This window comes from Macaca nemestrina, chromosome 1 (genome assembly GCF_043159975.1).
Source record: "Macaca nemestrina isolate mMacNem1 chromosome 1, mMacNem.hap1, whole genome shotgun sequence".
Classification (NCBI taxonomy): domain Eukaryota; kingdom Metazoa; phylum Chordata; class Mammalia; order Primates; family Cercopithecidae; genus Macaca; species Macaca nemestrina.
In genome coordinates, this window is record NC_092125.1 from 192,110,270 (window position 1) to 192,135,613 (window position 25,344).

General features: G+C 47.7%; 1 protein-coding gene across 4 annotated transcripts in view; it reads left to right on the forward strand.

The window, feature by feature from the left end:
- LOC105494835 (HIVEP zinc finger 3) overlaps window positions 1-25,344 on the forward strand; it is a 424,702-nt gene that overhangs the window by 220,641 nt on the left and 178,717 nt on the right. For 3 of the 4 annotated variants that reach the window (XM_011763711.3, XM_011763713.3, XM_011763710.3), the window contains one exon: window positions 7,205-7,284. The exons of the other annotated variant lie outside the window; for it this stretch is intronic. The gene's annotated coding sequence lies outside the window, so the exon portion shown is untranslated. The remainder of the gene's footprint in view (window positions 1-7,204; window positions 7,285-25,344) is intronic. 4 annotated transcript variants of the gene reach the window in all.

A 25,344-nucleotide genomic window follows, 5' to 3' on the forward strand; every position in this document is an offset into this window, starting at 1 on the left:
GAGGCACATGAGCACTCTCTCAGGTCCCCACAAAGGTAGTCCCTCCCTAATGTCACCCTGATAGGGTAGAGGATTCTATCGAATCCTTCTAGAGGCTCCCTGAGCACTCACCTGGGGGATGGCCCCTCCTGGCATCTCCCAGTCACTCTAGAAATTCTAACAAGTCTTCTGTTCATCAGCTACTGGTTTCAGCCCCAGAACATCCCTGAATCTTTCTTCAAGCCTGCATGAATTGAAGGTCAAACCCCAGGCTTACTGACCCCAACAGGCCAGGGTTCGGCCTGGCCAGGTCTATTGCTGCAGATAGCAAACCATTATGAGCATGTATTCATTAGGGCAGGTAAGGTGCTAAGCACTTGGCATGCAGTAAATCATTTTATTCTTCCAGCAACTCTATCATATATGGCTATCATTTTCCTTTTCTACAGATGAGGAAACTGAGGTTTAGAAAGAGTCAGTAACTTTCTCATGGGCACAGGTAATAAGTAGAAGAGCAGGATTCAAATCTGACCCCAGATCCCCCTCTTAGTGACTTCACTGTACCATCTACACCCCGCTCCCAATAGGCTTCTTGTTCTTCCCTCTTGGAATGAAAATGGATCCAAGACCTTGGTTCACATAGTTGTCCTCTAGGTGTTTCCACCCACCAGAGACCCTCCTCACCTGTCCTAGTACCCGGACTTGAGCCTCAGCATTGGCCTTTTAAGAGCCTTTGAAAGTGCTCCAGAACTGCCATCTGAGAGAGAGTAAGTCCTTTCTTGCCGCACCCAAGGCCCTCCATGGAAGCATAATCATAAGTTGCACTTTTTAATTTTCACAACGAAATCTTGTCATTGCCTTCGTGGTAGTTCTGGTTTCTAAAGGACATGGCTCTGCCTTCTGTGGGTAGCAGAGTATCCTTTGCTTCTCCTGCCAGTGCCCTCGACTTGGCAAAAGACCAGGGATGCAGCAGGTGCCCTGGGGATGGTCTAATGCAGCAGTTCACCAGCTGGGCTCCAAGAAGCCCCAGAGGTCCTGCAGAACCCCTTCAAAGGGCAGCCCCGGGGGAGCTGAGGGGAACAGAATGAAATATATCCAGCTCAGCCTCCACCAGAGCACCCTACCTTTATCTGTCTTACACACTGATCTGCAATTTAAGGGTTATTTTCTAAGAAAAGATTCTCTGGCTAAAACTCACTGGTCAGCTAGGTACATTGATGCTTTTTTCTACACAATTCTGCAGTGTTTTCCTTGAATTGAGCTCCTATGTCACCCTGGCCACTAAGAGAGTTGCCTTTACAGAACCATAGCTTAACATTCTTTCTTTGACATTGTTAGAGAACCAATAATCAGGACTTGGTGTCTCTGTGGGCAACACCTCAGCACATCTGCAGAACAGTAGAGAAAGTTGTCCATTGTGTTGCTCAGAAACTCCTTGAAACAAAGACCCTGGTGACTAATTCCTCTCCAAAATCTGGCCAGGAGAGTTTGACTTTCCTAGCTTCCTGGTCCCCTCCTACTGCCAGACAATTAAAACCCATCTTTCCTCTTTACTGTGGCCACTAATATGCCCAGAGCATATTCAGCTAGGCATTTCTCTTTTTAAAATACATGTATTCCAGCCTGGCACGGTGGCTCATGCCTGTAATCCCAGCACTTTGGGAGGTGGAGGTGGGAGGATCACCTGAGGTCAGGAGTTCAAGGCCAGCCTGGCCAACATGCTGAAACCCCTCCTCTACTAAAAATACAAAAATTAGCCAGGTGTGGTGGTGTACACCTGTAATCCCAGCTACTAGGGAGGCTGAGGCAGGAAAATTTCTTGAACCTGGGAAGCGGAGGTTGCAGTGAGCTGAGATCGCACTTCAGCTTGGGCAATAGAGTGAGACTCCATCTCAAAAAAAAAAAAATAATAAGTAAATAAATAAAAATAAAACACATGTATTCGGACACAACAATAAGAACAATAAACACTGGGAATCCTAAAAGGGGACAGGGAGGAAAGGGGGAAAGGGTTGAAAAACTACCCGTAGTGTACTATGTTCACTACTTGGGCAATGAGATCATTTGAAGCCCAAACCTCAGTATCACAAAATATACCCATGTAACAAACTTGCACATGTACCCTGATTTGTCCTGCAGGCTGTCAACCTCTGACATAGCTGTACCCTAGTTTTCAACGGTAGGTTCACCCTTTCCATGTGTTTGCACGGTCGTGTCCCAATAAAACTTTATTTACAAAAACAGGCTAGCAGTTGGATTTGTCCTACAGGCTGTCAACCCCTGATATAGCTGTACCCTAGTTTTCAGTGGTGTGTTAGCCCTTTCCATGTGTTAGCACTTAGATTTGCTGTCGGTATTCAATGTCTCAGTATTAGAAGTAAGACCGCATGGAACTTGCTTAGAATTTTTTTTCTTAGACTGTCTTCCTGGGAATTGGGATGACGACGCCCAGAAGTGTGGATATTTGTGAGGCAAAGTTCTTGATGCACACTCTGACGCTGCCTTTCAAACGCACTCTGTCTATTTTCACTATGAGCAGCGATGTGAGAGCACCCATTTCCTCACACCCCGTGAGCACCAGACAGTGTTCTTCCAAACATTGGCTTCCAGCACCCCCTGCTCCTTTACATCTGCTTTTGCTTTTGTCCAGTGTTTTGAGCCTCGGTCTGCACTTTTGTTCCTTAATCTTCCTCACATCCTTTTTGGAAGCAGGTAAGATACAAGCAAACAAGTTTCTGGGTTTTATAGGTCTGTCATCCTGGGGTCAAGTTCAGGGAGTGGAAGGAGCCAGGGAGAAGCAGAGTCCTGAAGATCCAGTGTGGACGGCGCAGGCTGGTAGGGCTGACAGCTGTCCTTCTCTGCTGGACGGAGAACACCCTCTGCCAGGGGTACTGAGGGAACTTCCAGAGGCTGCATCATTATGGGCCAGGCCAGGGTGGGGAGATGAGAGCATCTTGGAGAGAAAGAAACAACATGGTGGGAAGGGAAGGAAGTGAGTTTTGGCATCAGATGGGCACAGGCGTCCATCCAGGCTGCATGAGTGAGCCTGGACACGTTCTCTTGCCTCTTTGAATTACCCATTTTGTCATCTGTAAAGGGCATTAAAAAGGTCAACTGCACAGAATTGTCATGAGGGTTCAATGTGAGCCTTTATACCAGAACCTCACACAGTGCCTGGGCACGTAGAAGGACTTGATGTGTCTTTGTTAAATTGAATTACCTTGCATACCACTATCTTAGTAGCAGTGGGAAATTGATAATATGAATATTTTTAGAAAGAGTCTATGAATCCAGTGCCCACCACATGGTAGGCTCTAAAATAGTAATTGATGGGTGAATGAATGCATGGAACTTTGAAGTCAAACAGCTCCAGCTTTGTCATTTACTAGTTCTATGATCTTCACAATGCCTTTCCCTCTGTATGGTTCAGCTTCCTTTTCTGCAAAATGGGTCTGATGAACAAGGATATTGACATGTGCTCACAGATAAGGAAACAGACATGGGCAGCTAAATGGTTTGACCAGGATCTCATGGCTGGTGTGTGGCAAGATTCAAGTGCTCACCACAGGCTCATTGTGAAGTCTAAACGAGGCAAAGAATTCGCTTCTGGCTCGATGGATGTTAGCTCCTCCCCATAGGCAGGACAGGCTGCCAGCCTTGGGATCTTAGTGGGGGAAACAGACTAAAGGAAGGGTCTGTAGCCACCACAGGGACTGGGACTGACTCAGAGGCAGCTGCATGCAGGCTGCTAGTTGCTGGCACTGGCGCTTGCAAGGAACTCTTCTAAGCTGATTCTCTGGAGACCACCTTTCCCAGGAGCCCATTTCCCAAGCAGCTGTCTCGCCTCCACAGAGCCCAGTTCATGCTGAAGCCAAATAGAGGATTTGCCTTTTCATAGCAGCCTTTTGGCCTAGAAGGTGGAGCCTGGGCTATACAAATGAGTCCACCCCTGGTGAAGACCCCCAAAGCCCCTGACAGGGAGAGAGCCGTAGAAGCAATGCTTAGCACAGAATGAGTTGGCCCGTAGGATGAGCTGCTGTTGATCCTGTAAGCTCATTGTTCCTGTGGCTGTGGACTGGGCCCAGGTGCAGGAAGCTTCACCTCCTGCATATGACATTTAATCCACCCAACATCCCTTCAAGGTAGGTGTGAGTATTCCCATTTTACAGATGAGGATACTGAGGCAAGTACGGGAGGTAAGTATACAACCAGTGAGTGACAGAGCAAGAGGGAAGACTTGAATTTGAGTGTCTGACTCTAAAACCTGTGTTTCTAACCATGAGTCACATTTACTGCCAGTTGGTGGACAGGCCTTTGAATCCTGGAATCACGAATCTCCTCCCGCCTGGATCTGTGAGCAAGGAACTGAGGGACTCCAGTTTCTTTGGGGCCAGAGCTTCAGCTATTCTTTTGCCTTGCCCAATAATACTTAAGCATAGATATTTAATAATACTTAAAGCATAGATATTTACTTCTTTACAGAAAGTATTTTATCCATTCAACAATCCAATAAATGTTTATTAGGGATTTTTTATGTGCTGGGTCTTATGCTAGGTGCTGGAGATACATCACAAATAATAATTACAACTAATCCTTACTATGCACCAGGCACTGTTCTAGGCATTGTACATGGATTAGATCACTTAATCCTCACAACAACCCTATAGATAGCTATTATCCTTTCTTTATCGAGGAAGAAATTGAAGCACAGAGATGTTAAGTAATTTGCCCAGGGTCCCACAGCTATTAAGTATCAGAATCAGGATTCCGACGCATGCAGTCTGGGATCAGAGTTCATATATTTACCTGCCCCCACACTGTTAGGGCTCTCATTGTCTCTGCCCTTCTGGAACTTAGAGTCTTTCTTTGCCAACAGTCATGTTAAAATAACACACACAAAAATTTAATTCAGTTTTGTTTGCTGAGAATCAAGAAGGAATGATCCTGGATTTGTAAAGTGCTTGACATCAACAGGACCAGCAGGAAGGAGTCAAGATCATGAGCAGAACCTTGATCCATTTCCCACTGTGACCTTGACAGCTGAATGTCCTTTGTCAAGCCTTGTCACCTCTCTGGGCCTTCATCTCTTTACAGAATGGATTGTCAGTAATGTACCTATTCTCTTCTTCCCAAAATTTTCATGGAGACTAAATGAGGTGGCAGATGGAAACAAGATTTCACAATAGGAAAAAGCACTGGGCAAGGGTTTGTTATTCAAAGTGAAAATTGGGTGTCAGTGTGATGAATAAGTGAATGAATGAATGAATGAATGGTCCCAGCAGTCCTGCAGCTTGGCTCCATGGGTGACAAAGAGCTCCCTTCAGGACATCTGTTGGGGGTTTTCAGGGTCCTAACAAGGCTCTTTACCCTTGACCATGCCCCTTGAGTTATTTTGCACTTGATTTGTGTGAACCTCCAAAACTGTTTTAGCAAACATTTATTAATGTCTGCTGGGAGACCAGCCTTGTGCTAGACTCTGCAGGGAGACAGAAATGAATTTTCAATGGCTATGCCCCTAGGGGCTCACAGGTCAGGAGGAGAAATTATATTAATAATAATGGTAATAATAATAACAATAACATGAACAATAATAACCTGTAATAGCTGAGCATTTTCCACATGACGGATGTTGTATTGAGGTTTTATGTACATCAGTTCATTTAGTCATTACAGTTCAATGAATTACTAAAAATACAGCTCCCATTTTACATATGGGGAAACAAATTCAGAGAGGTTAAATAACTTACCTAAGTTCACACAACTCTGAAATTGCAGAGCTGGGCATGAACCAAAGAAAGAAAATGTGGATACAAATAACTCTATTATAAAGTATTATAAATGTGGATACAAATAACTCTATTATAAGGTATTATAAATGTGGATACAAATAACTCTATTATAAGGTAGAAACTGCTGTATACCCTAGTAGAGAGACAAGGAAAGGCTTCTGAAGGTTCAGGAAGAGAAGGGAAGCAAGATGGTGCTGGTGGTGCTGCTGCTGTTGTTGATAGTAATGACGTTGATGTTGATGGGGATGATGATAATCCTTGGGTGCCCGTTTGTTGAGCTTCTGCTTTGTGCCAGGCTCTTACCTGGGTGCTTTCTACTATCTCATTTACCCCTCATAACAACTTTCCAATGTCAGTTACATCTGCATCTTGCTCTTGAGGACTCAGAGCTGGAGGAAGACCAGATGGCCTCCCTAAGGGCACACATCCAGTGTTACCTGGGCTTAAGCTTAAGTGTACCTCACTGCAGAGCTGCAGCTCCTTCCTGAACCAGGATCCCTAACCTTTGAACCAGTGGGCTGGGCATCTCAGAGATGCTCCATAAATGTCTGTTGAATGAATGAATATTGAATGAATGGATCCCCAAGGGCTCAAAGCCTTAAGCCCAGAAGACATAAATAACATGTCTCAAATGAGTATGTGTCCAACTGTAATTTAAACATATGTAGTGGTGCTGTAATTACTAAAATACAAGTTAATTGCAAAGCATTAGTTCATTGTAACTTTTGTACTGTTTATTTTCTCCATGAGAAGATAATAGGTGTACAGTCACCATCAGGAGGAGTTTGGAGAAATACTTTCATACAAAGAGAGGTCATTGTGCCGAAAATGGTAGGAACATTCTGCCATCCTGCATGGCCTAACCAAAGTGCTTTGCCCAGCACCTGGCACAGAGGTCACTTGGAGAAGGGAGGCAACCCACCAGCCTGTGGCATTTGTCCTGGGTCTACACCCGCCTTTCTTACTGGATCTAGGCTGTTACACTCACAGACTTCATCTCTATGAGGACCTGACGCCAGCATCTAACAACCTTCCCAAATGGCAGTGCTTGCATGAATGAATGAATAATGAAAGCAAGAATGAGTGAATGACAATGAACGGCGCTTAGGGAACCCACAAAGGGTGTTTTCCCCGAGGAGTGTTTGAATGTGGGAGTTCCTCCAGCCTCAGGCCTGAACACAGGACCAGCATAACTGTGGGGTTCCCAGGGGCAGACAACTTGTGACTTTCAGCTCTGTACTGGGATTTTGAGACTGTGGTTTCATCCCCAGGGACCTGATCTTGACCTTGTCATAACCATGTTGGAGAAGGGGTGGTGGCTGGGGCCTTGCTTTCAGCAAGGCTGTGCTCTCCATTTTTGGATGCATTTTTCAAACTCAGATGAAAGTTGACAGATGGCGGTGGCATAATATTCTCACTTTCTCTACTTCCCACAGGCCTCCCTCCAACACAGCTCTCCAAGCTTTAGAAATCTCTGACACATCTCGACCATGAGACCACGGCTGGCTTTTGGCAGGTGAGCCCTCCCCATCCCTCATCACACCACAGGACACAGGGCAGTTTCAGCATAGCCCAAAGGCCACTAGGCTGTGTTTTGAGGCCAGGAGGTAGACAGGAATGACCTCAGCCTCGGGCAGGAGAATGGAGCCCCACATGCTACCGAGACTTCAGGAAAAAGCCACCCAAATGTCCCAAGTTCTGCAGCTGGCATTTCTGCAAATGGCAGCATGTGGTCATGGGAGAGTCCTGGGCCAGGAGCCAGGGGAAATGCTTCTGACCCCAGGCCTGCCTTTATTGCTCAGGAAAATCTCATGCAAGTGCCTCCTTTCTGGGTCTCTGTTTCCTGGTCTGCAAAGTGAGGGAGTGGGACTCGGTGGACCCAGCAGGGCTCAGGCCAAGGCCATGGGCTCTGGGGAGGACAGTAGGGCTGACCCTGCAGCTGTGTACCACGTCCTTAGAACTCAGTCTTCTGTTTGATTGTTCCATGGACTTTACAGCCACAGAGATCCTGGACTGGGCTGTGTGTTCACCATATATGTGTATGTGTGCATTTTGGGGAGGGGCCTGTATTCCTCCTAGTAAACACTGCTGGAAGTCAAACTCAGATGCAGTCATCAGCCCCGTGACTGCCCTCTTATGACCTCATCATCAGGACATCATTTATTGCCTGTTGTGCTCTATCCTCTGTGCTGGGCACTGAGGCACAGAGATGAACAAGTCATGGCATTGTCCTCAAGAAGCTTCTGCTCCAGTGGAGGAGATCAACGTGCAAATAGCCACAGAACAGCAAAACCTGTGAAGGCAGGAGGGCTCTATTCTTCAGGGTTTGGTTGTGGGGGTAGTTCAAGGAAGACAATTTGAAGGTAACACTTGAACTGGACTTTGAAGGATGAATAGAAGTTCACCAGGTGAAAAATGGAAGAAGAGCATTCTAAGCCGAAGGGACAGCAATTGGAGCAGTGGAGTCGCTGGGATGCAGGGCCCAAGAGGAAGAGGGTGGGAGTGAGGCCAAGAGAGCAGCAGGCCTCTGAAGGTCACCCAGGAGCTTGGGCTGGGTCCTACACAAGCAGGGAAGGGAGACAGTCAGCCCTGTGGTTCTGAGAGAGGCCCCTAGCAGGGTGCGGGAGGGCGGGGAGGAAGGTGGTGGGGAGGCTGAGATGAGAGGAGGTGTACATGTCAGAACCTAAAGAACATCAACAGGGGCCCAGGGCAGAACACGCCGTGCTGAAGTGTCTGTGACCTCAGCTGTCACAGACTCCACCATCCCTCTGCATCCTTTCAGGTCCCCGGGGCCCCATCCTGCGTTGGGCTGCCACTCCGGCCACAGGACTGCTTCTCTTCTGCTCTTCCAGCTCCCACTCACTCTCTTCCTTTCCTGCCCCTGAAGGACAATAGGCCACCCCCTCCTGGGCAGCAATTTCGTAAGAATTCAATGCTGTTCCCAAGGCCCCTAAAGACTTCTTTTGATAGCAATGTTGTCCGAGAGTAGTTTCTGTGTGGTGGGTAATAACTGGCAATTCTATGGTTTTACAGTTTCCTCTCTTGGTAGAACTCAGAACACTTTCACACCTGTTGTCTCACAGGAGTGTAGAAAGAGTAGGTTCTGGGGCCAAAGAGAGCCTTGCTGCAACCCTACCCCATGCCTCCTTTGAGGAGCAGTGGAACCGTCAGAGCCTCAGGAGGGCCTCTCTGTATAGAACACCCACCTCCCGCGGTGGTGCCAGAGTCAAATGCAAGAGCTCGAGCGAGAAGCCAGCACGGTGCGCATCACGTGGTCAGCACTTACTTTCAGGGCTCCCCTGCCAACTCAGCCCTGCGATGGAGTGGGTGGCAGCTGATGGGCAGGGCTGGCCTAGAGCCACTTGTGAGTTTTGGGTTCAGAAGGTCGTGTGAGCAGTCAGCATGCGTGCCTTAACGGGAGGTCAGGCCAATGGGCTTGACTTTCCTTTGAAAAGTGCGCTCAGCAGAGCTTTCCTGACACCCCTCTGATCCTGGCATTGGTGGACGCTAGGGGCCCAAACAAGAGCAAGTTTGTGCCTTCTCCAGAAGGGACACATAGAGGAATAGCCACACACTGAGAGCAGGAGCAGCCCCACAGGCCCAGGGCAGAAACAAGAGAAGCCCAGGAGAGAGGGAGCTACATTTGGTGGGGGCTGTGGCTAGAAGCAGCATTGTGGGAGTGGAGTGAGGAGTGCTGGCACCCAAAGGATCCATGGGAGTTCTCAGCTCAGCAGGGGGAGGGCATGGGGCCCCAGTGGAGAAAGGCATAGCATGGGAAACACCAGCGTGTGTTGGCGTGTCAGTAGTTGGTGTTTTCGACATCCTGCCCAGCAGAACTCCCTGTCACAGAGAAGCATTCATGGAAGCTTAGCACACAGCCCCCTCATCAACTTGGTTCTCATCGGGAAGGTCACACCCAGGGTCAGGCCCCACAGTTCAAGGGCAACATTGATGAGCTCCATGATAAGACCAGATAGGCAACCTCTAATGCCTCTAAGACTTTTCTCGATTGGAGTTGAGGGCACACATTCGCTGCAAATGGTGGCATAATCCTGGTGATGTTATAACATCTGTGCTGGGTGCTGGGATAGAGATGAATAAACTCAGTCCCTACCCAGGTAGAGACAAGGAGGGAACAGGGCCTCAGACACCTGTACTGCATGCTCATCAATGCTCTCATGGAGGGGTGTTCGAAGTGCTATGGGACCGTAGAGGAGGTAGCAGCCAGAGGAGAAAAGCAGGGTGGGCACCATAAGGAGAGAATCTGCACCAGAGGGTAATGATGAGAATGTTTATAGCAACTGAGGTTTATTGAGCACTTACTACATGCCAGGCACTGTTCTCTAAGAGCTTTACACAGATGTACACTCCACCTGCACTAGTCTATGAGGCAGGTGCTGTTTTCATCCTCTTTTACAGATGACAGCTGATGCACAGAGAGACTGTGACTGGCCCAAATGCACAGGGCTATGAAGTGGCTTAGCCAGGGTGAGCCTAGCCAGTCTGACCCCAGAGTCTATGCTTGAATGACCCTGGGTAGCCTTTCTCTGAGCACTAGAGGCACCTACAGGGTTGATACTATGTCTTTTGCTCTAGCACCTAGCAGGCCCTCAATTAAAATGTGTTCACCAATAAGAATGCACAAATGCCTGGATGAACTGGGCCCTGGAAGACTGAGGGCAGCATATGGGGATAGAGATGGCACTCGTGCAGAGGGAGGAACTGGAGCAAAGGCCTCAGATCAGGGCATCTGGCGTTGCTGTGTGGTGCTGCCCCTCCCGAAGCACTGGAAGACTGAGAGTTTAGACAGCAGCCTCTCCAGCCAACTTCCTCCCCCTCCCCTGTCCCAAAGGCCTGGCACCTGCCAGCCAGTCCTACCTTGGGATTTGCTGTGCCCTTTGTTCCCCCACGTCATGATTTGTTACCCGTCCTCTCCAAGGTTCCCATGGGCAGATGACCATGAACCCCCAGAGCTAAGGAAGGCGTGCACCTAGAGGGGCTCAGGAAAGAATTCAAAACTCAGTCCCTTAAGAGGTTGCTCTCGGAATGTTTGAGACTTCAAGGAGTGGGGTGTTTTTGTTGTTGTTTTGTCCTGTTCTTTTTTCAAAGGCCCTTCCTTTCCTGAAGCTCAGTGGGCTGTGGGTGGAAAGCTAGGGTTGGGATTTGGCTCCGTGGCTTCTGAACTGGTCATCTTTGAGTGAATCAGTTCACTTCTCTGTACCTCAGTTTCCATCTCCATTAAGTGGGAATAAAACCAACTACAGAATTAAGTGGGGCAAGGCTTGGGGAAACTCCAGTGCAACACCAGCCTCGGTGAAAATCTGCCTCTCTGCTTCCTGCTTTGCTCCTGGGGCCTCCATCTCCTCCGTACAATGTGGGGTTGGGAAATGTTGATCTTTAACACCAGCCAGCCGCATAAATATATTCACACACACATATATACCACCTGTCATAAGCATATGCAATTTAATCATTTTATACATTTCATGGGAATATGTAACATAGCATCTTATTGTGTATTCTTCTGATTACAAAAGTAGTACGTATGTATTGAGAAAATTTTGAAAAGTAGAGGAAAAAAACTCACTACTATTCCACATCCATGACTGGGCCATTTAGCAAATTCCTCTTCCACCTCTTTTTCTATGCACATACACAGATTTTTTTTTTTAATTAGGATTATACTCTGCATTCTATTTTTTAACTCAAGCTGGGCTATTGAACCAGGCTGCTGAACAGGGCTGTCGGTCTCCGTGTCTGGGAGGAACAAGAGGCAGCAGCTGCCACAGCTGTTTGGTGCCCATCTGCCGCACTTCTGCCCGGGTGGCTGCTTGGAGGCATCTGACCTTCGGATGTTCAGTGTGTCTGGCGGGTGCACATCTGACACTAATTTTAGCTTGGCCTCTCGGGCTCACTGGCCTTGGGGCCTGCACATAATGAGCGCCTTACGTAGACAGCTGCCAACGGTGCAGGAAGAAGCATCCCACCTTAAAATGTTCCTCATCACCCGCCAGCGCTCTGCTCTTAGAGAACAAGCCAGTTCCCTGTTCCTTCTCCCACCAGGAAGGGGCTGCTGTTGACGTCTGTGGCCCAGCAGGCTGTGCCCCGTGGGCAGGTGGCCCACCAAACACATGCGAGATTGCTTCTTTGGATGGGGTCATGTTTTTACAGGACAGGCTTTGATTGGAGCTGGAACAGCTGAGAGAGACTTCCTGAGACATTGCAGGCTGTGGGGCATCTGAAATGCCCTCGGGGGTGTGGACTGAACTTCAGGTGTCTCACCCTGATGCCTCACATTTGTCAAGTAGGTACAAATGTACAGTGTCATTTGATGCCCCATTTTGTCCTGAAGACAGCCTGTGTATTAGGTGGCAGTATTCCCATTTGACAGATGAGGCAACCGAGGTTGAGATGAGGAAGTCATTTGCTGGAGGTCACACAGCAAGATGGTGGCAGGGACTTGACCATGGATGTGGGTCTCTCACTCCAAGCCCAGGGCTCTTTCTGTTCATCAGCACCATAGGTAAGCAGCTCATCCAGGGCCATAGCCATCTGCTGTGACTCCTTATGTTGGGATTATTTGCCCAAAATGGAAACACTTTAATTTTCACCTGAGAAAGAGTTCACGTTTATTGAAAACAAATATACCTAGTTAGTCTGTTTCTAAAGCACAAATCTAACCATGGCAGGCTCTTCCTTCAAAATGTAGGGTATCTCCCTCTGACCACAGGATGAAGCCTGTATGCCCCCACCTGACATCCAACCTCCACAGCCTGCAGTGGGCTGACCCCCCAAATCTGGGCACCCTCAGCATTAGAGATCTCTATTGTGGCTCTTGGGCAGGGTTGGGGGTTTTCTTTGTGATTCACCTGCTGATCGGAATGGAGCTGCACGAAGCAGGAGGCTCGTAGGCTGCTCATCCCCATGTCCCTGAGGCCTGCACTGGGCCAGGCACAGAGTCAAGTCCAGTAAATGTATTGGCCCCCAACCCATGGTCCTTCATGAGAAACCTGAGCTCTAATCCAGGCTTACAAATAAGCTGAGGCCTGCCCAGCCTCTACCAGCCCGATAAGGAAGTGGCTGCTTGGCGGCACTCCTTGGAGGCGCCTGCAGGGCTGTCTAAAAGCCACAACCCCATGGGCAGGCAAGGGGGAGGACTCCGGAGGGCCATCTCCAGATGGAGACCAACATCCCGCCTCCATGGTGAGTCCTCCACCTCCCCCATCCCTCCACTCCCCAGTCCCATAGCAACCATAATGCCTGTGTGATGTGCCCCCTGCCTGACAGTAGCTCTTTGACTTAAGCTCTTTAGGAATGATTTATAGAAGCGGCATCATACAGCTCTGGGGGAAACAAGTTTTCTAGGGACTGTCTTGGTTTAGTGACAGCAGGACCCTTGCTGTTTGACTCTGTACAGCATTCCCCTCTGGGCCACAGCCCCTCAACCTCCCAGCCTCTGGTGGTCTGGAGGTTATTACAGGAGAGGCAAGGTTTTTAGAGTCCCACAGCTCTGGCTTCAGCTGCCCCTACCACTTACTAGGTAGGGTTACATCTCTCTGAGACTCAGTTTCCTCATTTGCAAAATGGGACTAGTGATCCCAACTTTCAGGGTGTGGTATCTTATTGGTAAAAGTCTAGCACAGCGACAGGCACATGGTGAATAATTATATTTCTTCTCCCGGAGGCCTTTTAGGGCCTGAGAGCCTGCCTGAGAAATGCTCTGTTGCTTGGTGAGGGTGGCAGTCTCTGGGGACAGGTGTTGGGGCATGTTGCACATGACACGCAGTCTAGTAGTGAGCCACTTCTCTCATTCTGACACATTCTTGGGGGTTTAGCCAAGGACAAATCTTTTGTTTTCTAATGAAAGCCTATGGAAGAGGGTTTTTGTAACTGATTCATTTCATTTCACAATCCGCTTTCCAGGAGGATGTCTTTCATTCACTTGTTCATTCATTCACCCTGCACATATCTCCCGAGCCCCGACAACCTGCCAGGTGTGGTAGGAAATGTACAAATAGGCCATGCAAGGACCCTGCCTTCAAAGGGCTCACTATCTAGGCAGTAATTATAATTCTGGGTAAAAAAGTGGAGTGGGGCACACAAAAGTCAGAGTGCTGAAAGGGGAGAAAGTAGAAAAGATTCCTGCAGGGCTGAGTAGAAAAGCTTTCACCAAGAAGGTGGTACCAAAATAAGACAGTTAGAAAGCCTAAAGGGAAAAAGATTTCATTCTCCAAAGAAATAAAAGCATAAAATTATGAAGAATCAACTGAAGAAGGTATTATAAATTGTTCTATAAATAAAATTGAATCTCAAAATCCCCCCAAAAAATTGTTCATAAAATGGTTACGAAGTATATCTGGAAAAATAAACATGGACGAATGGCCTAGAAAAAGTCAGTGTTGGTACAGAGATAGACCTGTGGCTCAAGGAACAGAGAGCCCAGAAGTAGATATCAGTGTGCGTGAGGCTTAGTATGTGAATGCATGGCATCGAGAATTAGAGATGAAAATGCAGGTGATTGCTGTTGTGTTCTAAAGACAACCAGCGAGCTATTTGTAGGGAGGGAAGGGAATGCAACTGGCTCCCTACCTCAGTTCCTACACCAAAATAAATTCCAAGGAGATTAAAAAACATGAAACCATAATGATACTAAAAGAAAGACAACGAGGGAATATTTGTGTCATACCGGAATGATGAATGCCTCCTTACATGTAATATCAAATCCAGAAACTGTGAAGGAAAACAATTAAAAACCCTATGGGCAAACACCCCACCGTAATCAGGTTAAAGGATGATAACAAAATAAGAAAAGTATTTCAACATAGGCATGATGGGTGAAAGGTTAGCAGCACTAATACCCAAAGAGCTCTTGTATGCGAAGTATTAGATAAAGACAAATTGCCAGCGGAAACATGGGCAGAGGCTAGGAACAAGCAATTCACAAACGACCAAATACAGAGCATAGAAAGCATGTGAAGAGTCGTCACCCAGGGGCAGAGGATGCACATTAAACAATCAAAGTGTCCTTCGGGGGCCGTTTCAAAGAATGAAAATACTTGGGGAAATGCAGAATGAGGAACAGGAACACCGGAACACTGTTTAGTGGGTCACGAATTGATACACATTTTCTGGAGGGGAGTTTATATGTCAATACTTTCAAATGTCCCTACCTTCCAACTCGGTAGTTCACTTCTAAACAAGTATCCTAGAGTGCCCGGGATTATGTGTGTAGGAAAGCAGCAGAGCATTGGTTAACAGTGTGGAGTCTGAGATCAGAATGACCTTGTTTCAAGCCACCTGGCCCTAAAAAAGTTCCTTAACATCTCTAAGCATCAAAGTCCTCATCTGCAAAGTGGGCATAGTAGTACCACTTTCATAGGCTTGTGGCAAAGCTTAGATGAGACAACACTTATAAAACTCTTAGCAGAGGCTTGGGCCCCTACTAAGTGCTGAATAAATGCTAGCTCTTTTATTATTACCAATAAGGATGTTCATCATAGTATTGTTTGTAATAGCAAATAATGGGACGCAACCAAATTGCCCATCAATAGGGAGCTACTGGTTATTCATCACAGAAATGTGCACAGTGATGCAGCCCTCTGAGGACCCGTATTTATGAAAATGGAAACATGCCTTTGACATATTAACATATGATTTTTTAAAGTATCAAAAGGGTATGGGACCTCCATTCCAAATTGCACAGAAGCATACATCCATGTATCTAGAAAAATGTCATTGATCCTTGTTATTCACAGTAGGTATGTTCTATAAAGTCCTCACAAACACAGAATTAGCAAATACTGAACTGTTGCTCCTGGGAGAACTACAGCAGGAGATTCCTGCAAGCCTCTGGTGGCAACGTTTTTGTCAGCTGATCAATATATAACCTTGTTTTATGTGTGTTTCTGTTTTAACATACCTTATTTAACATAGATTGTGGATTCATTAATATTGAACTTAGGGCCAGTAGCACCATAAGTCCTCTCTGAACAAAGCTTACCTAACACAGCGTTTCCTCTGTAAGGCGCGCAGTAGCTCCCCTGGGCTTGGGAACACCGGAAAGCACTTCAGCTCTGTATTTGGAGGCCATTTGAAAAAGTAAAATCACCAAACAAAAAGTGCAAAACTGTGAAAACTGTCCATAGTGTCCTTTTTGTGGACACTTGTTTATCGTATGGGATCTGAAACTAGAAGACAGAAGGTCGCCTCATTCAGCCTCATCTAGGAACACACACGTTAGGCGACACAAAATTTTCACCACGCTGGGCTCAGTGGCTCGCGCTTGTAATCCCAGCACTTTGGGAGGCTGAGGCAGGTGGATCGCTTAAGGTCAGGAGTTCAAGACCAGCCTGGCCAACATGGTGAAACCCTGTCTCTACTAAAACTCCAAAAATTAGCTGGGCATGGTGGCACAGGCCTGTAATCCCAGCTACTCAAAAAGCTGAGTCAGGAGAATCGCTTGAACCTGGGAGGTGGAGGTTGCAGACAGAGCAAGACTCTATTTCAAAAAAAAACACAAAACTTCACCACTCTGCACATCCACAAATGACTATGAATGTAAGTATTGATTTGGAGGTTACAAATAAATTTGATCAAGTAGATAAATTTGCAAATACAGAATCTATGAATAATGAGGATTGACAGTATCTAAAAAGATAGTGTCTTCGTTCATTCAGGTTGCTGTAACAAAATACCATAAACTGAGTGGCTTAGAAAAACAGAAGTCTATTTCTTACAGTTCTCAAGGCTGGGAAGTTCAAGATCAAGGCAGATTCATGATCCGATGAGGCTCTACTGTCTGATTCATAGGTGTTACCTTTTTGCTGTGTCCTCAAATGGTAGAGGGGATGAGAGGTCTTTCTTTGGCCTCTTTTATAAGGGTACTAATCCCATTCATGAAGATTCTGCCCCCAGAACCTAATCACCTCCCAAAAGCCCCACCTCCTAATACTGTCACCTTGCTGGTCAGGATTTCAACATATGAATTTTGGAGGGATACATACATTCAGGCCATAGCAGATGGTCATGTCAGTAGTGAGTCAGGATTTAAGGGGATTTTTTTCTGTCCCTCTTTATACTGATAATGCTTTAACTTTTTACAGTGGGTACATATAATATGATCAGTCAAAGCAATAAAGCTATTTTTAATCTAGAAAGAAAACTTGTTATTGATGGCACTCCATTGTCAAGATAAAAATCCATACTCATTAGAATAATGTAGTTAACATTTTTATGTATTGTTTGCTATGTGCCACACAGACTTCTAGGCCCTTGACATATATTAATTCATGTAATGGAGTCTTCTCACCAAGAAACTCCATGAGATAGACTGTATTATTATCCCCATTTTATAGTTGAGGCAAAAAGAGGTCAGATAACTTGCTCAAGGTCACAGCCAGTAAGGGGCAGAGCCCAGGTTTGAACCTGGGAAGTCTGGCTCCAGAATCCATGCTTTCTTTTTTTGTTGTTTTTGTTTTTGAGATGGAGTTTCACTCTTGTCACCCAGGCTGGAGTGCAATGGAGCGATCTCAGCTCATTGCAACCTCCTCCCCCTGGGTTCAAGCGATTCTCCTGCCTTGGCCTCCCGAGTAGCTGGGATTACAGGTGCCTGCCACAACACCTGGCTAATTTTTGTATTTTTAGTAGAGATGAGGTTTCACCATGTTGGCCAGGCTGGTCTTGAACTCCCAACCTCAGGTGATCCATCCACCTTGGCCTCCCAAAGTCCTGGGATTACAGGTGTGAGCCACCGCGCCAGGCCAGAATCCATGCTTTCAGCCAACAATATGTAAGTGTGCTCAGTCCCAAGCCTGGCACAGGGCTCTGGAGATGCCCAGGAGGATCTGACCAGGCTCCTGGCCCAAGGCACTTCTGGTCTAGGTTGAAGACAGTGGCAAGGGTGCACCAGGCACTTCAGGCTCGTGGAAGCGGGGTGCTCCCCATCCCAGCCTGAGGACTCAGAGAAGGCATTGCTAGCCCAGCATTCAGTGTCCCCATAGTCTCCTGCCCTTCTTTCTCACTTCTTTGCAGGCACACCCTCCCACCAGGGTGCCCCTGCCATACCCAGCCATCCCCTGCCCCTTGAGCCAGCCATGTCTCTCAGACAAGGCTCAGCTCAAACGCCATCTTCTTTCTCTGACCATCAGGAAGAAGCAAGGGCTCCTTCCCCTGTCCTCACAACAGCTGATTCCTCTCTGTTTTGGAACTTTATGGTTATTGTCTTTCTACTCACCTGTCCACACTCCCCCGCCATAAGCTGGTGTCAGGAACCTTTTATTCCCAGCACCCAACACAATCCTTGCACATGTTATCCAGCAATACAAGTGTATTGAATGAAGAAATGAACAAACGTGGAAGTATCTAAGATCTGAGACTCCCAAAGACCTAGGCACACGAGATTGTGGCAAAGTAGTTGTTGAAGGCTGCCAAGGCCCCGGAGGACCCTGGAGGGCTGAGCTGTCTGGCTAGAAGCCTCTGTCACCACGGGACTGGGAGGCGGAGCCGACAGGCTGCAGTGCCAACATTAGCCAGGGTGCTCTTTCTGCGGCTTCTGAAGCACCCCCACCCTAGTGAGAAAGACTAAGAAAGGTCCCATTCAACTTGTCTTGGCACTTCTAAGGGAAAGGATGGGGTTTGGATTAGCTGGGCCAGGGACATCTTTTCTAAAATAGCTTCATGCATATTCAGCTGCTCCCTGAAATAGTCGGGCAGCTATTTTCAGCAGCTTCTACTCAGATGCCCACACATAATGGCCTCTACCTTGAGCATGTAAACCAGTAGGAAGCAAAGCAAAGGGTACGGGAGGACAGTGTCAGAAGGCTTTTCATGGCTTTCTACCACTCCCCCCAAGCCCTTGGTGTGTTTTTCCTCCCAGGGACTCTCTCCCATGAAACGGAAAGTCCTGGTTACTATGACAACTTGCTGGAGGAGGTTTCCCCGCCAGTGACCCTACCCACCCAGATCCCAGAAAGCGCAGACTCACCAGGGCAGCCATAGCTTGAGGCATGACCTCCAAACACTAAGTTGGTGAGTTCACTCCCAAGAGAGCCCCTTGGCGCCTGTTCCCTCATGGTTTGCACGCATTTCTAATAGGTGCCCCGTGGAGGCTGAGGGAGGCCAGTGAAAGACCGAACCCTACCAGCAGGGGGTTGAGGTCACAACAGACAATCCAGCTGGAAGGGTAAAGAGAGAACCACTCGACCAGGGAAACATTTATTTGCAAATACCTACGGAAACATCAATATGTACCTTGTGCTGTTTGCTGGGGAAACAAAGATAAATAAGACTCCGTTCATGAAATGAATGGGTAAGCAAACATTTGTAAGTGTCTTTCTCTAAGCTGTAACTTTGTTCTCCCAAAAAGATTGTTTTTAAATGTTGGAAATACAGTGTCCTAAGTGCTGAGGTTAAGGTGAGGACATGGGATTCCCAGGGGAAGGAAATGGGCTCTCTGAGGAGGTTGGGAGGTGAGCTTGAGCGAGAGGTAAGAGTTTTCTTGTGAGACTAGCAGGTGGTGGCCTGTGCTCCAGGTGGCCAGCACAGCACACCTGAAGCAACAGAGGTGGAAAAAAACAGGTCCGTTTGGGGAACTCCCAGCTCAGGATGTCTGGAGCATGGTGCCGAGGAGGAGGCAGAATGATCAGAGGAAAGACGGGGGAGCCACATCACTGGGGCCTTGGAGGCTCTTCTCTGTGAGAAGAGCTCCCTGGGACCACTGTCTGTTTGGATGGATTCCTACCCACCCCAGTCCACCTCAGGTCTCCCTGTGTTACAATGTAGAACAATGATTAGAAAAAAATGAGATTGTGTTAAAAGTTTCACAGTGAGAGGTGTGACTTTAAGAATGAGTTAAGTGTTCATTCCACCTTCCCTGGAGATGTATCAAAAATTAAAATGAACTGGGAGGCCAGAAACCTGGATCCCAGAAAGGGCTGGGGAGGGACCAATGTGGGGCCTCTAGGCCCAGGTCAGCCGTATGACCAGAAAAAGTGATTGCTTACATTTTATACATCTGATTATATTCATTCTCTTGCCCCATAGCCATCCAGGAAAAGGTTCTGTTTTGTTCAGGGCACCCTGAGAAAGGCAGGGAAGTGTGCTTTGATACCTTTTAGGAACACAGCCACCCAGAGGGGTCAGAGGAGAGCAACACAAGGGGTCAGATGAGAGGAACTGAAGGAGATCGGCTCGGCTATCTGGAGGTCACCTGTCAAGCATGCCCTGACCCCATGTCACTTCCCAATTGGCTTCTTTGAAGGCATTGGGAACCATCAGCAAGAACCGTGGTGCCCACAGGCAGATGCATCTTTCTGCTCTGTTCATCCCCCATCATTCCTCCATCTGCACTGAGCCTCTTTATTTATTTGTTCATTCATTCATTCATTCATCTGGAGCTGTGGCTGGGAAATGGTTGGCTTAGATAATGGTTTCTTCGCTGAATTTTCAAGGATCTGTGAAACCCCTGAAATGATAAGAAAATGAGTACATATCTCATGTTCATTTTCTCATAGCTCATAACTTTCAGCAGATTCTCAAAGGAGCCGGTGACCCAAAAAAGGTTAAAAACCACTGATAGAGATGGGAATTGTTTTATTTTAAAACAAATGATTTCACCTTTCTGTAGATAAGCAGGGTGAGGGAGCATGGAGTGAAATGCTCCCTAGTTCTGCGCTGAGCTTTCTCAGATGGTGAAGGGGCACCGGGGACTCTGTCATTGCTCCCAGCATCACCGTGCACCTAAGTATGTGCATTGGCTGCAGCTGAGCCAGGTCCAGAGGCCCTCGGAGCACAGAGGGCGGGGAGCAAGGTCCCTTACCTAAGACTGCTCTGTTTCTCTCCCTTCCCAACCACAGCCTCGCTGCGAGGTCCCTTTCCAGCCTGCATGTGGCAGAGCATGATGAGGCTCTCTTGGTTTGGAGAGATGTGGAAAGCTGGAAGAAATCTGAGAAAGGAGAGGCACATAGGCTGGAGTTGCAGAGGTCTGGATATTTAATGAAGCTTTGAAGAGAAGGGGCAGCTAAAGTTTAGTGATTAGCTCTAAAAGTCAGCTTGTGCCACCTTGGCTGGAAAACTTCCCATAGCTTCCTATCTCTGAGTGAAATTCAGTGAAATTCAGAAGTTGCATAAATGCCTTCACAGCCCCAGTGATTGTCTTGCCCCCATATCCTCTGGACGGTGTACTGTTCTACAAACTCTGGCCTCAGGGCCTTAGCACTTACTGTTTCCTCTGTTAGGAAGCGTATGCACATGGCCCATCCCTCACTTCGTTTGGGTCCTTACTTAAATGTCCCTTTCTCAGTGAAGCCTTCTCTGGTCCCCTACTTAACAAGGCAACACCTCCTACTGCCACCACCCCCATTCTGTTCCCTTTTCTTGCTTCGCCTTTCTTGATAGCGCTCAGGACCAGCCCACATGCCACTGTCTGTATACTGTGCCCAGTCCCTGGAACAGGGCCTGGTCCATAATAGATGCGAAATGGTTATTTGTGGAGTGAATGAATCCATTCTTACCATGCTCCTGTGTTTATATATTGTAATTTCATGCTGCTCCTGTGATGACTCTGCAGGGTGGATTTTATTCTCCCTTTTCACAGATGAGAACCAGAGACTCATAGCAGCTAGAACTGCTTCCTGGGTTCTGCGGTCTCAGAACTGCTGTCTGTTTATACTCCATCCTCACCCCTGGAAGACTTGATACTGTCTTCACCAGGACTCCTTGACCCATAAAAGAGGCCAGGCTTTTGCATGGGTCCAGTCAGTACTTAGAAGTACACAGCACACTCTCACAATCCAGTTATGTCCAGGCTTGATATGTCCTGGAAGTGGTCAGGCATGTAAACTCATCAACAGCAAAGTCAAAGAGAAAAGAAGACAACTGTAATGGGGCTTTTGATGGATTCCTACTCCTTGCTTTCTCCCCATTGTGTATCTTGAACATCGGCCCATTGTTCTGGAAGAGATTACTTAAGTGGTGACTTTGAAAATACAGTCTATGGCCGGATGTGGTGGCTCATGCCTGTAATCCCAGCACTTTGGGAGGCCAAGGTGGGAGGATCACTTGAGCCCAGGAATTCAAGACCAGCCTGGCCAACATGGTGAAACCCCATCTCTACTAAAAATACAAAAAAACTAGCTTGGCGTGGTGGTGTGTGCCTGTAGTCCCAGATACTCAGGAGGCTGAGGCACGAAAATCTCCTGAACCCAGAAGGTAGAGGTTGTAGTGGGCTGAGACTGCACCACTGCACTCCAGTCTAGGTGACAGAGTGAGACTCCATCTCAAAAAACAAAACAAAACAAACAACAGAAAACCACAGTCTAGAACCCAAAAATAAACCCAGAATTCATCAAGACATGAGACAGCCCCCACATGATAAGCCAGTCCATTTGCTTGTTTTCAGATCCACTGATGCCTGTTGTTTCCACTGTTACACACAGTTCTAATACATGCCAGCCCGTGAGATAGGGAGAGTTTGCAAGACAGAGAGGCGGGTTGGAGAGAGAACCATGCTACACATACCCCAAGTGTTCCTGGTGCTGGTTATTGAGAGTTACAAAGATGAGTATCACGCAGAAGGTGCCTTAGGGAACTTACAATCCAGCAAAAGAAACAGACAGAAAACAAAGAAGTTCAAATATATTTATTTATTCAAATCCTGACCCTGTTCCAAAAAGGATTCAAGGTAGAAATCAGGTTTGTGATATTGTAAGTGCTACAGTTGAGGTGGAGACCTGGGTTCATGAGATAAGGATGATCTCTTCCCCTGGAGAGTTGAACTGGGCATGGGAGCGAAGCAGCATGGTCCACTTCGTGAGCTCCCAGGAGCCCATGTGGCTGGAGACGGGGGTGAATGCCATCCATCCAAGGGATGTGCTGTGAGCCATTCCTTCTGCCTGAGGAACTTACAGTGCAGTGAAGGAAACAGGCAAGGAAACAAAGACTTGTACTGTATCTGCAACCTCCCTGCCTTGCTCTCAAGGACCTGCTCTCAACATATAGAAAGCCACAGACTGAAGGGACCTGCAGCAGTTCCTGTGGTGGCCAAGGCAGGTGCTGCTACAGGCCCTGGTCCTCCTGGATCTCTACCCTCAGGCTGCACTCGTAACAGTCCCAAAAGTATTTCTGCTTGGGGGAGTAACACTTTGCATTCAAACAGCAAGGTACAGTTTGCAGAACACCATCACATCCATCTTGTGTGTTCCTTCGAGAAGAAGGCTGGGGGAGTGCCAGTTTTTCAGTGTATGGATGGGACAGTGGGGGCTCAGAGACAAGTCTCATTCCTGAGAAGTGTTAGAGCCAGGACTGGAATCCAGGGAGAAGGAGAAGAGGCCCTGTCCACACAAGCACATGGTAGTAGGGCAAACACAGGCATTTGACCATATAACAGTAAGAGAAGGTTCTTTAGCAGACGGGAGAATATCCAGACTCTGGAATCAGATAGAACCAGGTTCACATCTGGCCATGAGCTGTGTGCCCTCACCTCACCAGTGAAAGAGAATAATGGTATCCACCTGGCAGGTTGTTGTGAAGATTAAATGAGAGGATGCATGTGAACACACCTAGCACAGTCGCTGATGTCAAGAGCCAATATGTCTTAAGTTCATGGTCTGGGGCAGGCCATTATCTCATCTAATCCTCCAAGCAACCTACAAAGTATATACTGTTACTTGTAATCTCATTTTACAGATTAAAGAAACTGAGGGCCGGGCGCGGTGGCTCATGCCTGTAATCCCAGTACTTTGGGAGGCCGAGGCGGGCAGATCACGAGGTCAGGAGATCAAGACCATCCTGGTTAACACGGTGAAACCCCGTCTCTAATAAAAATACAAAAAATTAGCCGGGTGTGGTGGTGGGTGCCTGTAGTCCCAGCTACTTGGGAGACTGAGGCAGGAGAATGGCATGAACCCAGGAGGCGGAGTTTGCAGTGAGCCGAGATTGCGCCACTACACTCCAACCTGGGTGACAGAGCGAGACTCCATCTCAAAAAAATAAAAAAGAAAAAAAGAAACTGAGTTCAGGGAGGTTGATCAAAGCACCCATAGCCAGCAAGTGATGAAAACTGAAAACAGGCCCCAGAGCCCAGCTATTAAACATGAGGCAGTAATTACACCTCCTCTCATCTCATTGATGAACCTTCAGCCTGCACAAGTTCAGCCACATACCAGGTCTATGGAGGTGACGCCTGACCCCAGCAGGAGGACAGCACCATGGGACTGTACAGTAGGGAGTTGCTGGAGACCCTGGAGAGGCCATGTGAGCTTGACCTTGGAGGAAATGGTCAGCAACTGCAGCCTTGGGAAGGAAGGGCTGGAAGGTCACTGGCACCAGGCAGAGCTGCATGGCCAAGGTGGTTGGTGGCTTTGGACTAACAAAGTGGTGACCTGGAATCCAGCAGGCTGGGCTTCCCTTTCCCACTTCCTTCCTCTGCTGCCTGTCTTGCTGAGTCACCTCCAGGAAGTCAGAGTGGTGAGGCAGACAGTGAGGAGACCTGGGTCCTCCTGCACCCCTGTCCCCACCTCGCCTCATGACCCGGGGTTAACCACTTCCCCTTGCCAGGGCTCAGTTTCCACATTTGTCAGAGAGCAGACTTGATCTCAAGGTCAAGCAAAGGTCTTTTTTAAAGGCAGTGCTTTTGGAAGACAGGACAAAGGACCACACAGCTGCTAACCAATTAGAGACTGATAGTCCTCCGAGCTCCGTAGCAACACCCTGCACCCCACACAACTTGCTGAGTTCTTCTATGGGTTATGAGGGTCACCAGCAGTGATAGGACCAGGAGGGCGGTGATGGGAAGAACCTCTAAGTGCTGCATAGAGATGGCAGTGAGAGGCAGCACCACAGAGGGCTGCCTCCAGGTCCTGAGCCTCTTCTAACTTAGCTGCATCCTCTGCCAGGCTGCTTTGACTCATGCTCCTGAATTTTTACTGAGTCCTGGGCTCTAGTGAAAGTACTAGAAGATGCTCCAGGATTTTCAGTGCAGGTGCAATCTCACGGGAAAACATGCGGCCACTGTGGGCTTCCTCCCAGCCTCAAGCCATGGCCGTACCAGCCCTGAGCCAGGCAATAACCCTTTCCTTTACTCAGACTCAAGAGAAGCTGTTTTTGCTAAAGTTCCAAACCTGTTTATAAAACTTATCCCTGAGGACTTCATATTCTGAAGGCACCATGACCTCATCTCTGCAATGATTAATTGTTAGCACTTCATAGCTCCAGCTCTGAGATGCAAGGTTGTCTGTGGCTAAGAGGAGTTCCCATGAGTGGTGAAGTGTTTGTTCCAGGGCCTAGGGGGTTGCCTGGGTAAAGGATAGAGTGGGATTATGTCATCTACCGGTGCTTTTTACCACTTTGGGGATGGTGGAAGGAGTTACAGGGCACATGGACTGCAAATATAAGGCTCTTTTCCTACCAGCTGGGGTCCAGTTGGCTTAGTGTAGCTTTCAAGCCCTTCTTGATGTGGCCTTGCCCACTGCTTCAGCCTTCGAGTGCAGGTTCCCGTCTGTCTTTGGGGCTTCAGCCCCACTACCTGGCTTGGGCAGATCCCCATTTTGCTGTGTTGTTTCATGTTTCTCTGTCTTTGCAC